Raw genomic sequence first — 13,718 nt, forward strand, 5'->3', positions numbered from 1 at the left:
ACTGAAGCATTAAGTGATACCACAAGGTCTTATGTTTTTAAAATTGATAGTTTGTGTATGATTTCAGGTATTGTAGGAGAAAAGCAACTTTGTGAAGATGTCTTCAGGATGGATGAAGATCTTGAAGTAAAAGGTGACAAAAAAAATTTCTCAGAGGATGAAGAATTTGACTGGTTATAGCAGAAAGAGTCTATGGATGAGTTACTTAATGAGAGAAAATAGTCATTTAAATCTATCATAAAGATGGAAGATCAGGATCTTATTCTGATGAAGAACGAAGGAATATTGTCTCAAAGAGGTAATCTAATGAGTTTGATTAATGTTATTGATGAAGAACAAATGCAGGAGAATATTAATGTAGATGATGAGACAAGGATAGCTCTGGAAGAAGGGTTACAGAGAGAAGGACATCTATTGAAAGATGTTAAGAAATAAGAAGTCTATGCTAAAGATTTAGCAAAGGGAGAAAGGACATCTGATGATTGGTCACTAACAAAGGAAGGTTTTGCAGAGGATGAGCAGTCTTTTGAAGCTGTCAAAAGTATGGAAGAGTATCTTTCAGAAGATGAATACTCTGAAGTAAAGAAGGATGGAGAATGTCTCTTAAATGGGAAAAACAGTGAATTATTGCAGCAGAAAGAATTTAGTAATACATTGATGTTTGAAGCTGTTACAATCCAGGAACAATTTCTTGTGAAAGAAGGAGATGAGAATCAGTCTGAAGAGCTGATATGTGAAGCAACAATTGAGACTGTTGAACCTTGTAATTCTCAAACTGATAATTTGTGTATAAATGCAGGAATTATAAGTGATGATGAAATACTTATGAAGTGTCATAGAGAACTTGAATTACTGGAGTATTTGCTGGAAAACTCAGAGTATGATAGTGTGATTGTAGATGAAACAATTCACTACAGTGGACAAGAACAGAAAGACATCATTGAAGCAGATGGTGTGGAAGAGAGACTTGCTTACAGTTTCGAGAGTCCTTCAGAGAATTCTTTAAAGAGGTTGAATCAACATACTGATGTGCTGATAGAGGAGGAAAAATCAAAGTAGCATACTGAAATGTTGCCAAAGGAAGAAGAGGCAGTGAGGCCTTATTTTTCATTTTAATAATTGTTTTGTGAGTGCAGGTTTTGTTGCAAATGCTGGAGAAAATTTCGCACATATGAGTAGCCAAGTAAGGAAAGAAGAGGAAGGAAAATATGATGGAATTGATGAGCATCATAATGATGTATTTGAGGGGAATCAAGTACAAATGAAATTGGAGGACAATTTACATTTTGAAAGTAAATTTCCACATATTTAACAGAGGTTGTTTGGAAAGCAACAAGAGGGTAAGGATGAAAGGGCGGTAGTAAGAATACAACAACTTCAAAGAGAAGACAGTAAACAGCAATTTGAAGATGACTGGACAGAGTACAACAACAAATGGCAAAGTAATTATTAGTCAAAAGATAAATTGGACATAGAGATTGAAAGAATAATAAGATTGATGATGAAGGTGCCTCAGAAGAAAACAACAGTAAGAAGGCCAAGGAGCAGCAGAAAGAGAAAGACAACAGTAAACTGTGAAAGCATAGCTAGTGGGGAAAAGCAACATAAAGTGTGGAAACCTAGAGAACAACAACAAACAATAGCAGCGAACAAAGACAAATCACAGAACAAAGTATGGGATCCAGGAAGACAAAGTTCGGAAGCACATGATCAGGAGATCATGATTATTTTAACCTTGGGAGTCTGATGCAGGAGCATACAGCTCAACAATTTCATTATGTTCTAGTTAACTTAGGGGGTCTTGTGTTTTCAAGGAAGTTGGATTCCTATGTATGTAATTATTAATGTTTTGAGTGATTAGAATAGGAATTAATTAGATATTGTGAGGATATTTGTAAATGCTCTCGAATGTAGGAGAACATGAGTGATGATGAGTGATGACGAGAGAGTTGGAAATCAATTATAAGTCTTAGACTAGAAAGTGGTGTCATGATTCGTGGAACTAGAGAGGATTCTTAGGGATTACTGGAGTTAAAAGTGGATTTAGAGGATATTCAGGATTTAGTTCAGTAGATTAAGGATCTAAACCAGAATTGGTTAAACAGAACCTTTTGTATAAATGTAAGCCTAAAAGGCATAGTAGAGAGGTAGAGAGTCAATCAGTCAGTCAGGAGTCAGAGAGTCAGTCATTTAGGCCTACGGGCAGGAAAGGAAAGGCCACTAATATTGAAAATTGGGTCGAGGAAGAAATTCTTGTGTAAATGGTTGTTTATTAATACAAATAACTCAATTCTGAGTTTGTGTGATGTGTATTTGAATTATAATTTGTGTGTGAACTTGAGTAATTTTGTGTAACGTAGGTTGCAGGTGTGCAGAATCAGAGAAGAAGTGCAGAGAGGAGTGTTATGGTTTTACACACAGACAGTATTGGAGAAAGCCTTTAATGTTACAGCGAAGGTGAAGGAAGCATAAAGGCGCGAGTGGAGATCGAGATCAGAACAAGTGAAGATCGTGAGGTGAAGACAAATACACAGGCAGAAAGCCGAATGGGCGATTACACATTAAGAACCAAAAGAACGTAACAGTGTTCAGGAACCGTTGGATCCATCAGATCAACGGACAAGATTGTGTGCGATAGACGGATAAGATTAAGTTGCACGAAATAAAGTCAAGAAGATGAATGGCGAAGATTAACACCACGTGTTAGTAGAAGGACAGAGTGGTATTCGCAAGGGGTAAGCAGTTTCTCGCGTGCTCTAAAGGTGGTAAGTGCTTTTTCAAAATTTCACGCGATTACCTTTAGCGGCTGACACGTAGCAAACAATGGAGAGAGAAAACTACTTTTCTCACGTGCTTTAAATCTAATATCGATCGTGCAAATATCTGCATGATATTGTGCGATAACCGTTGGATCGAGCAGGATTGATCAACGGTGGTGATCATCCAAGTTTGTTGGCGAGCGGATGATGCAATAGCCGTTGCATCGGATGAGATAGATCAATGGTGGAGATCGACTAATCTAGTTAGCGATCGGGTGACACGCTAATCGTCGGATCGAGGAATGACATCGACGACGGAGATTTAATGCGCTAAGGAGAGCATCGATGTATGTGCAAAGGTTTGTGGAATGGTAGAAAGGTAAGGTTTAAGCATGGTTTATGAGATATTTCTATTATACGGAAATTATAATAGAAATAAACGGATTAATGTTTTATGGGTTAAGTTTGAGTTTAACCAAAGTCTAAAGATTAGGGTATGGTTGATAAGTGCCGAAGGTGAAAAGTAACCCAAAGTTATAACCTGTGGATAGTTAAATGAATGTTTCCGTGTAGAGTTTAATTAAGGAGCCTTAAACCTTGATTTGTGAAGGTTTTACTAATCCAAAGGAATATTTGAAATTCCTGGGACATGTACACACATAGTGTGACATGCAATCTTAATTGCATACTGTGGGTATATGCGGCTTAGGCTGCATCATTGAGGTATATGCAGCTTAGGATGGCATCAGAAATCTTTACAAAACATAAACAAAACATGATGTGTCATTATTGACATAGCCAAATATCTCCATTACTGATTCCTCTAATTTCCTAGGGTGGACTCGAGCTCCCTTATCTGGACTCGTGGTGGGCTAATGATCTAGATTTTATGGGGCATTAACGAACTGATCACATTTATGCATCATTAACCTCTGAGAATGGGCCTTTGAGTGATCTCCATACTGAGAATCAATTCTCAGTCACACTGCACAAAGATCAAAATGTACAAAATCATGGCTTCTTTGAGTTGATGTCATTGTTCTTCAATTAATCCCTTGTAATGTGCATGATGTATCGGGGACGATTTACTTCTCATCACAAGACATGACCAAACTTCTCTCTACAGATCGTGGTCCTTCTCGCCTTGACCTAATGATCTCTACAGTTGCAAATATTCCTATGACACCAAACTCCTGCACGCATTTAATTAGCTATCGATCTATCCATATTCCATGCACTATGTGTCATAGTGTTGGAGCCTTTTCATATCGTAACTCTATTAAAATGAACGTTACAAAAGTATAATACTCTGATGAATTTAGCCCCTTTTCCCTTAACCCCCCTTCTTATCTCTCCTCCATGGGACCATGTGTTGTCACCGGAGGCTTAGCGCTTGAGTGCTAAGGTCTTTGAAACCATGTAGGGGGCATATCCCTTAGTGTACTTGTCTCGCCCTTTGGTTATTTTGTGTACCTGTTTGGTAATTTAATTGAGATTAAATTACTGCATAAATTATCGACTAGGGCTTGTGAAATGATGAAGTGTATGTGCACCAATTGTGTTAGAATTCTTTATTAGGTGAGTAAATTTTCAAATTAAATTAGGATGTTTTCATGCACATGTTTTATCTAAGAAATTGTCACTCTTGCAAGAATGGAAAATAACACACTCATAGAAATAAAGCTAAATTGAAATGCAGAAGTAAATAGCAAAGTCAAATCCAAATTCTCTTTACACTTGCATAAATGAAAGCTAATCTAACATTGTAGAAATAAATATCACACCGGAAAAATTAGATCTACTTCTCGCTGACATAAATGAAACTAATCTTAAGTTCACAAATGAAATATCACACTCAAAAATTTGGATCACACTAATAAAGCCTTGGAAGAATTATGCTCATAATTGCAATTTGAAATTAAATGATTCTACTCTTCAAAATTTACATATGGATAATAGATCCCTTTTGATTTATTTTCTTCATTCTTTACACAACGAAATGATTAGAACTATGAAATAAATATTCAGCAAACTCTGTTACAAACTGTGTTCACATTGTCATAAGCATTCTCTGAAAAATCAAAACTGAAAGATTAACTATGATAATCTTATGCTACAAAACCAAAAGATTAACTAGAAATGAAATGAAACCTTACAACTCCCAGGGGGGCCTCCTGTGAGTTGTAGGGACACAGCGATAAACATAGATTAAACATGCATTTAAACACAATGCACCGATGAATAATAAGCTCGCTTTAATAATTTGTAAAGAGTATTTCAAAATAATAACCAATTTGTGTCATTGTCATGCCGAGAGGTGGGTTTTATAACCTCCTTCATTAAATTGTTTGGAGATTTCTAAGCCTATCCTACTCGATTGAAATTATAAAAATAACATAAGATAACATAGAATAGTGATTCTTTGAGATTTTTTATCGGAGAAGTAAATCATGAGGCAAAATATCAGCTTCATCTTTATCATCAATCTCGCTCAAATGATTCATCTTTGGCTCCTTTTTCACTGGGTTGACTTCGACGTTGACCTGATTATACGACATCCTTATCATCTTGTTAGATCATGGAGATATGTGGATATCATTATGCCGGTTGTCAGTTACCTATCCATACATTTCATTACTCAACTGCTATTTCAAAACCAACAGATTTTTCAAGTAAGTTGTAGAATCGATCATTACCTACGGAATTGATGCAATTCAGTAGCTTATGAAAATATTAAATCAAATAACAAGGAAACAATGAAAATAAGAATAAAAGATGATTAAGTACCTTCTTTTTCCAATAGCCTTGCAAGTTGACACCTTATTGAGATTATTATGATAAAAAAGAAAGGAAATCGAGTGAATGGGGTTTAAGGAACGTGTCAAAAAGGAACAATTTTAGTCTTCAACATTCCCTCACATAGAAGATATTGCATGTCCTCATGCAAAAAAATTCAAAATTTTGTGACCCAAATTAGTATTCTCTATTTTTCTAGTTCTGGTTCTGGTTGCCATCCTTGGTTTATTCATTAAAATCATGCATTGTAAACCCTTTATTTTACTTTTGAGAAGTTTATTTTTAGCCTTTAACTTATTGTTTTTCTTGTACCAACGGCAAATAGGTAAGAGAATATTGTCGTTTTAAGTCCTTTGAATGTCATTGTGTACCTTCATTGCTTCATGTTCTTGCTTCAGAAACTTGTTTAACACTTCTAATTCATAAATTTAGCGTTTAAGAGCATTTTCAATTATGGATTCTTCTGGAGAGTTGAAATGAACTTCTTCACTCAGAATTTCTTATTGATCTAAAGATAAATCAATAGATTTTCCTTGGGCCTTTTGTTCAAGAGATTTTATATAATCATAGATTTCATGTTGAATAAGGTCGACTTCTAGGGTTTTCCTTATTGGACTTGCAGTTGGTCATGGTATTTTCTCTGCTTCTTCTTCTAGATTATTTAATGGTAGATTTCATAAGCATGAACTTCTTCTTGATGGTTTTTCAGTAGTGAGAGCACGCTTTCTCTTACTAATTTTGTCTTGCTTTGTTCTTTCTTTTGATGGACCTTCATGTGTACTGACAAATTTCTTCTTTCTAAGACTCTCTAAAACATTTGCAAGAGGGGTTTCATCATCATAATCTTTCTCTGTGTGCTCATCTTGTGGTATTTCTTGTGTAGGTACTTCATTTTGAAGCTTAGGGTTTGAGGGAAGTTTCTGGCAGCTTCTTCTTATTTTGGAACTAGACTCATCTTTCTCAGCTTCTTTAAAATGATTTCAAACCAGAAAATCCTCCCAATTATCCCCTTTACTCCTTAAATGAGCTTCAATTAAAATTTTTACTAACCTGTGATGATACAGAGCACTGTCAATAGACTGTATTTTCCTTTGGATATTAGCGGCCATTTTTCTTAAATTACAAAGCAGGAAATATGGAAAATTGATTTCGTTGCCATCAATAAAATGCATCATCAACCGAGCATGATAAAAGAACATATTTCCAAACCTACCCTCATAGGTTATAAACTTCTGAATGATTAACAACAAATTTCTCCATTTAATTTTTAAAGTTGTTACTAGAATTCCTTTCTTAAAAATGGAAATGTCCATACCTAGGTTTTTAAGGAATATTTCCCAATATTTATATTTGATTTTCCGATTTTTAAACCAACTTTCCTTGTTTCTTGGCAATCCTATAGCTTCTGCCATGAACGACTCTGTCAAGACCAACCTAATATCTCCAATTTCTGCTTATATCCCATCATAGGCCGGAGAAAACGACTTTGTAACCTCCTTGTCATCCCCAACAAACTTTTCAAAGAATTGTAACCATTGTCCCTGTTGCAATTGTTGCCTCACCTGTGGATATGCTTTAAGAAAATTGGTCCCATTCAGCTCTGAATGCAAAATAACTCCCATGTTGAGGAAGCTTCAGTCCTTAATTGCCCTTTTCAACAGGATTATGGAGGGTAGTAAGGATGAGAATGGAATTTGGGTAGTGGTTGAGATGTTTTCGGAAAATAAAAATGAAACAGAGCTGAAGGAAGTGGGATATAATGTGAAGGAAATGGGATAGTGTACGGAATAAATGGGATGATATACGAATGAAGGCGAATGAATTTAAACAATAGCAAGGTTTTAATGTCATTCACATCTTATGATGATTACCGAAAATTCATGCATTGAATGGCGAAAACCAATATTATGTCAAAGGTAATCATTGCATAAGGTGGGGGCAATGGTTATTTACAAATAATCATCTATTTATATCATAACTCATTTTTTTTCCTTTATTATTTAACTAATATTTACATACCTTTTTATTTTGCCTTACTAATTTGTTCTTTTTGTAGGTTGCTCGGGTTGCTCTGGTTGTGATCTCCATTCAGGTTTCTTAGACCATGATCTTCGTTTTCTCTATCTGTAATCTATCAAGTTGGCTGTGGAATTTCACGAGAGTTGTAGATTATTGACAAATCTGTAGCTGTCTTATTTCTACAAAAGAGGAAAAAAAGAAATGGGACAAAAATAGGGAAATTAAAAGAAAATATAGGCTACCAAGAATTCCTAGTTTTCAACTTAGATTTTTTGTATAAACATGCCAACAATGTTGGTTTTCATGTTTATACAATTATTATTATTATTATTATTTTATTTTTTTTCCTTGAAAAATAAAGTAGAAGGCTAAGTTGCAAAGGAAGAATAATCTTCCTTGACCAACTTCAAATCAAGATTAGCTCGCAAATTTCATATGAAACCTTCCTCTGTTAATGGTTTATGATATATTTGTAATATATGACCATTTACAAGGAAAATTAATTTTTCTTCATCAATGGTTTTAATTCTGACTGCTCCATAATCAAAGACAGTTTCAATCTCTTAAGGACCAAGCCAATGAGTTTGAAATTTCCCTTGAAAATATTTAAATTTAGAATCAAAAATCAATGCCCAATCACTCGGTTGTAACTTCCTAACTTTGATAAACTTATCATGCCATATGGATCTTTGTTGTTGAACTATGTTGGTTTTGTGAATAGCATCTTGTCATATCTCATCAAGTTCATTCAATTGCTCCATTCTTTGTTTTTGGGCTTCTGATAGATCAAGACCCAATTTTATTGTTGTTTTGAAGGTATTTATTTGGAACTCAATAGGAAACAGGACTTGCTTCCCATAAATAAGTTCATAAAGAGTATGCCCTGTTGTATTTCTCCATGTGGTACGATATTCCCACAAAGCTTCTAGAATCTTTTCTGCCCAACCCCTTCTATGCAGATGTACAGTCTTGGTAAGAAATTCTTCAAGTACTTTATTAGTAGCTTCAACTTGTTTGTTTGCTTGTGGATGATATGGATTGGATTTCCGATGTTTGATTTTGTATTTTTCAATTATCTTTTGCACCAACTTAGATGTAAATTGAGTACCTTGATCTGTCAAAATTTCCCTTGGGACACCAAAACGAGTTAAAATATCCTTAAAAGAAATGAAACAACAACATTTTTAGTAGCAAAAGGAAGTTCTTTAGATTCTACCCATTTTGTGACATAATTTGTACAAACAAGAACATACCTTTTTTGCCTTGATGATGGATTGATTAGACCAACAAAATCCAGAGCCCACTTTTCAAAGGGTTCAACAAGCACCTGAGGTTGTAGAGGCATCTCATCTAAAGGAACAAGCTTTCTCATTCTCTCACAACTATCACATCTCTTAACATATTCTTTGGCACCTTTAAAAAGAGAAGGCCATTAATATCCTAAGAGAAGGATTTTGTAGGTAGTTCTTTAATAAACAAAGTGTCCTCCACATGGTTCATCGTGAAAATCCTTTAATATTTATGGTACTTCATATTCTCTGACACATCTTCGAATGATTAAATCAAGCCCTGTTTTGTACAATTCTCGATTTATCCATGAATAAGATGCATTGGTTTGGATAACTTTCCTTTTCTCTCGAGGAGACAAATGTGAAGGTAACTTTCATGTGGCCAAATAGTTAGCAATATCTGCAAACCAAGGAGATTTAATAGATATTTCAAAAACATATTCATGAGGAAAATTATCTTTTATAAGAACATCCTTATTATCATTTTGGACTCTAGATAGAAAATCAATAATTGTATTCTCCTTTCTAGGCCTATCCAAAATAGTAATATTGAATTCTTGTAACAAAAATACCATCTTGTAATTATGCCATTAGTAATTGATTTATTCATTAAGTATCTAATCGCATAGTGATCTATGTGAACAAAAGTTTCATAACCAGTGATATAATGTCAAAAATTATTAATGGCATGTACAATAGATAAAAATTCTTTTCTGTTACAGTATAATTCAACTCTACAGGAGTCAAATTTTTACTTGTGTAATAAATGGCATAAGGAGTCAAATATTTTTGTCCCAATACATCTCCTAAGGATGTATCTGAAGCATTAGTTGAAATGTGAAAAGGAAGACTCCAATTGGGTCCTCTTAAGATGGGTGCTTCATAAATCTTTTCTTTCAATGTTTCAAAAGCTTTTCAGCAATCAAAATTCCAAATGAATTCACGGTCTTTTATAAGTAATTTGAAAAGTGGAGAAGCTATCTTTGTAAAAAAAATTATGAATCTTTTGTAATAACCACTAGAACCAAGAAAACTTCTAACATCTCTTTGACAAACAAGAACTGATAATTTGGAAATAACTTCTACTTTAGATGCATCTACTTTAATTCCATCTCCTCAAATATGGTGGCCTAAAACAATTCCCTTAGTGAACATCATAAAACATTTTTCATGGCTTAATGAGATATGTGTTTCTTTACATATAATGAGAACTTTTTTCTAAATTGTCAATAGCTTCCTCAAAAGAATTACCATAGACAATAAAAGCATCCATGTAAACTTCCACACAATCATGAATTAGATAAGAAAAAAATTCCTAGAACTGCCCTTTGGAATGTTCCAGGTGCATTACATAATCCAAAAGGAAGTACTCAATAAGCATAGGTTACCCATGGACATGTAAAATTTGTTTTGTATTGATCTTCTGGAGCTACATGGATTTGGTTATATCCACTAAAACCATCCAAGAATGAAAAATATCTTTTCCCTGCCAATGTATCAAGGACTTGATCTATAAAGGGAAGTGGAAAATGATCCTTCAAGGTAGCTTTATTAAATTCCCTATAATCAATGCATACTCTCAATTTTCAATTTTTCTTTGCAACAATCACTAATGGTGAGACCCACTGACTATCTAATATTGGGTAAATGAAATTCACATTCAAGATTTTCTGTAACTCCTCTTTAACAATTTCCCTTAAATTTGGATTCTTCCTCCTTTGGGGTTGTCGAACTGGTCTAGCATTTTCTTCAATATAGAAATGATGCATACAAATATTAGGATCAATTCCTTTCGTATCAGTGTTTTCCCATGTATAAGCAAAGGAATGTTCTTGTAACATCTTTATCAATTCTTTCTTTTGGGATTCTTCCGGATTATCATTAATGTTCAAAGTTTTCCCTTGAAATATTTCTATTAAATAATTGCCAAAATTTTCCATCGAATGTAAAGCCATTTGATGAGATGATAAATATTCAACATTGTGTTTTTCTTGAAAATTTTGGTCTTGTTCACAATATGAGGAAGAATCATTATTATTTGTTAAATTTAAAATTTGATCTTCTTCATCTATTTGCGAAATAGAAAATATTGGTTGTATATCAAAATCTTCGTTATCATCATCTATCCAAAATTGGCTTTCTACTTCTATTTATGCAGGAGGATATAGTGTGAATTTCTTAGTAGAGCTTCCATCAAAGATAAACATATCACCAGATCTACAACTTATAAAAGCATCAGTTGTAGCTAACCATGGTCTACCTAGAATCAATGGGTGTCCTCCTAAATTATTCTTGGGATTTAAAAAAATAAAATCTCACAAGAATATAAGGAGACAAATACATCTTCTAATACACCATCTGATTCCATAACAGATCTATCTGCTAACTGTAGGAATGCTACTGTGTATTCAAGATTAGAAAGTTTTAATTGATCCATAGTTTGTTTACTCGTGATATTGATAGTTGCTCCTAAATCAATTAATGTGTTTGGAATCTCGACACCATTAATGTGTGTTTTTACAATGTGACTACCTGGATCTAGATATTTTTGAACTGTTGGTTTTCCCATCATAATATCTACAAATTTTCCAACTAACTAATTTTTTTTAACTTATTTTCTTCTTCTTCCTAGTTTTTTAATGCTTAACTCCCTAATTGTCTTTGCAAATATTGGTATTTCCCTTATAGCTTGTAACAAAGGAATTTTGATGCAAACATTCTTCAGTTCATCTAACATATCATATTCAGGCAACACAATTTATTTTTCTAATCGTTTGTCAATTTTTAGCCTTTCAGGAAAGGGTGGATTTTGAATAGAGGAAGATAGTTGTTCTACAATGGGAGTTGAATTTATTGAGGCATCATGCATACAAGTGCTCTCTTTCTGAGGAATTTCTTCTTGATTAAGGGATGTTTCCTTTTCAAGCTATTCATCCTCTCCATATTCCCGAATAACAAGATATGGTAACTTATTTTCCAAAACTCTACCATATCTAAGTTTGACATTGTTTGGATCCAATGGAGTTATCATGCAAGCTTGGAAATTATGACCTTGTATATTGTAAACATGTTGTGAATTTTTATTATTCGGCTTTGGAAGTGGCTGAGTAGCTAGTTGATTAATTTTTGGGGGGTATGATGTGGATGGAAATTGAAGTGGTTAATTAGAACGCTGAGTTTGATTTTGAAATTGTGGAAAGTGTTTGATTAAGGAGGGCAATATGAAGGTTCATATGGAATAAATGGCTATTGAAATTGATTATATAAGGATTCCTAGGAGGATACTGCCAAACTTGTGTCCATAATGGATTTTGAGGTGGCCTATTTTTCCAAGGAATTGGAGTACTCCAATTGTTCTGAGGTTTTGCATATGATTGGTATTAAGGATTAAGACCTCGTACCATAATTGGTTGTTGTGGTGGCCATGGTCTTTTACCAACAAAACAGAGTGACTCAACTTGGCTTGCTTCAACTTCATTTTGCAAGACTACTTTAAGTCCAGGAATTGAAGGGCAATCCTTTGTGATATGACTTTCTGCATAGATAACACATTTTTATACACTATCAAGAGGACATTCTCTTAGAGCATGTTTATTTTTACATTTAGGACAAAAATTGATAATGCAACATTCTCAGCTTTTTGCTTGTTTTGAATCTTAAGGGTATCTATTTGTTCACTTATACTCCCTAAGATATTTGTTTTGAATTTATAAAGAAAAGTACCCATTTATTCTCTACTTATTGTCCCAATTTCATATTTATCAATCCTAGACATAACAGGGTCCCTTGGATTTTTCCGAGTTCTAGCCTTCCCTCTTGAAATGTGTACACACAATTCACAAATTTCTCTAAATGATAACTGAGAAACATCTCCTTTTCCCATTAAATTAAGAAGATCTACCCACCCTTTTAACATTATAAGCAAATCTTTCAACAAAATCTTCAAGATTTTCATCCTCTTTTTGCATCATTTTAAATACTTCATCTTCAAGATTATGAGGCATACAATAATCTTTGTATTTATCTAAGAACACATTTATCGTTTCTTCCCATGTTCTTATGGTATGGGTTCCTAATTGATCCAGGTGGATATTGGTGGCCACCCGCTAATTCCACTTGGATCCCCTCTAATGCTTGTTACAGTTTTTTTCAGTTTCCTTAATTATAGCACAGTTTACTATTTTTAGCAGTTTTTCGGGTCCTAAACTTCCAGAGCCGTTTTGAGGCCCTAAACGACGTTTTTTGGGAAATCCACCGCCAACGATTTTTTTTTAAAAATCGTCTTTTCCGTCGTATTCCTCGGAGAGATCTTTCCAACGGGCTATCATACACGTCAAACGGAGATAGTACGACCAATTCGCGACCCCGGGAAGTTGATGTACCAACTTACCCAAAAACGAGGCCCACAATTTGGCGTTTCATCTTCTAGGGTTAGGTTTTGGAATGTGAAGGGTTTTCCATTGTTTCTCAACAATAAATAGGCCTTCGAGCCTCATTGTAAGAGAGTTCAGAGGCATGTAGCCACCACATCTCTTCTCAGAGATAAGCTACCATCGCCCTAGCTGGTTCATTTCCATTTCTGTTTGTAAGCATATTTCAGTATTTTACAGTAATGAATTGAGGTATTATTTCCACTGCATATCTGTCTTTATGGTTATCTCTGTATTTTATTGCGTTCCTGTTTAAATCCGGATCACTAATGCCACAAACCATTTAAGTGCTCCATCTTTAAGAGTGGCTAGAAACAATTTCAATTTATAAGAATCAAGCAAGTAGTCATAAGATCTACACAAGATTTCAAACTAAAAAAGAAATGTTTTAGGATCCTCATGTCTTAGTCCATGGAAATTAGGGA

The sequence above is a fragment of the Pinus tabuliformis genome, chromosome J, assembly GCF_031772625.1.
Source record: "Pinus tabuliformis cultivar Carrire ecotype Pingquan chromosome J, CPIR1, whole genome shotgun sequence".
Lineage (NCBI taxonomy): Eukaryota > Viridiplantae > Streptophyta > Pinopsida > Pinales > Pinaceae > Pinus > Pinus tabuliformis.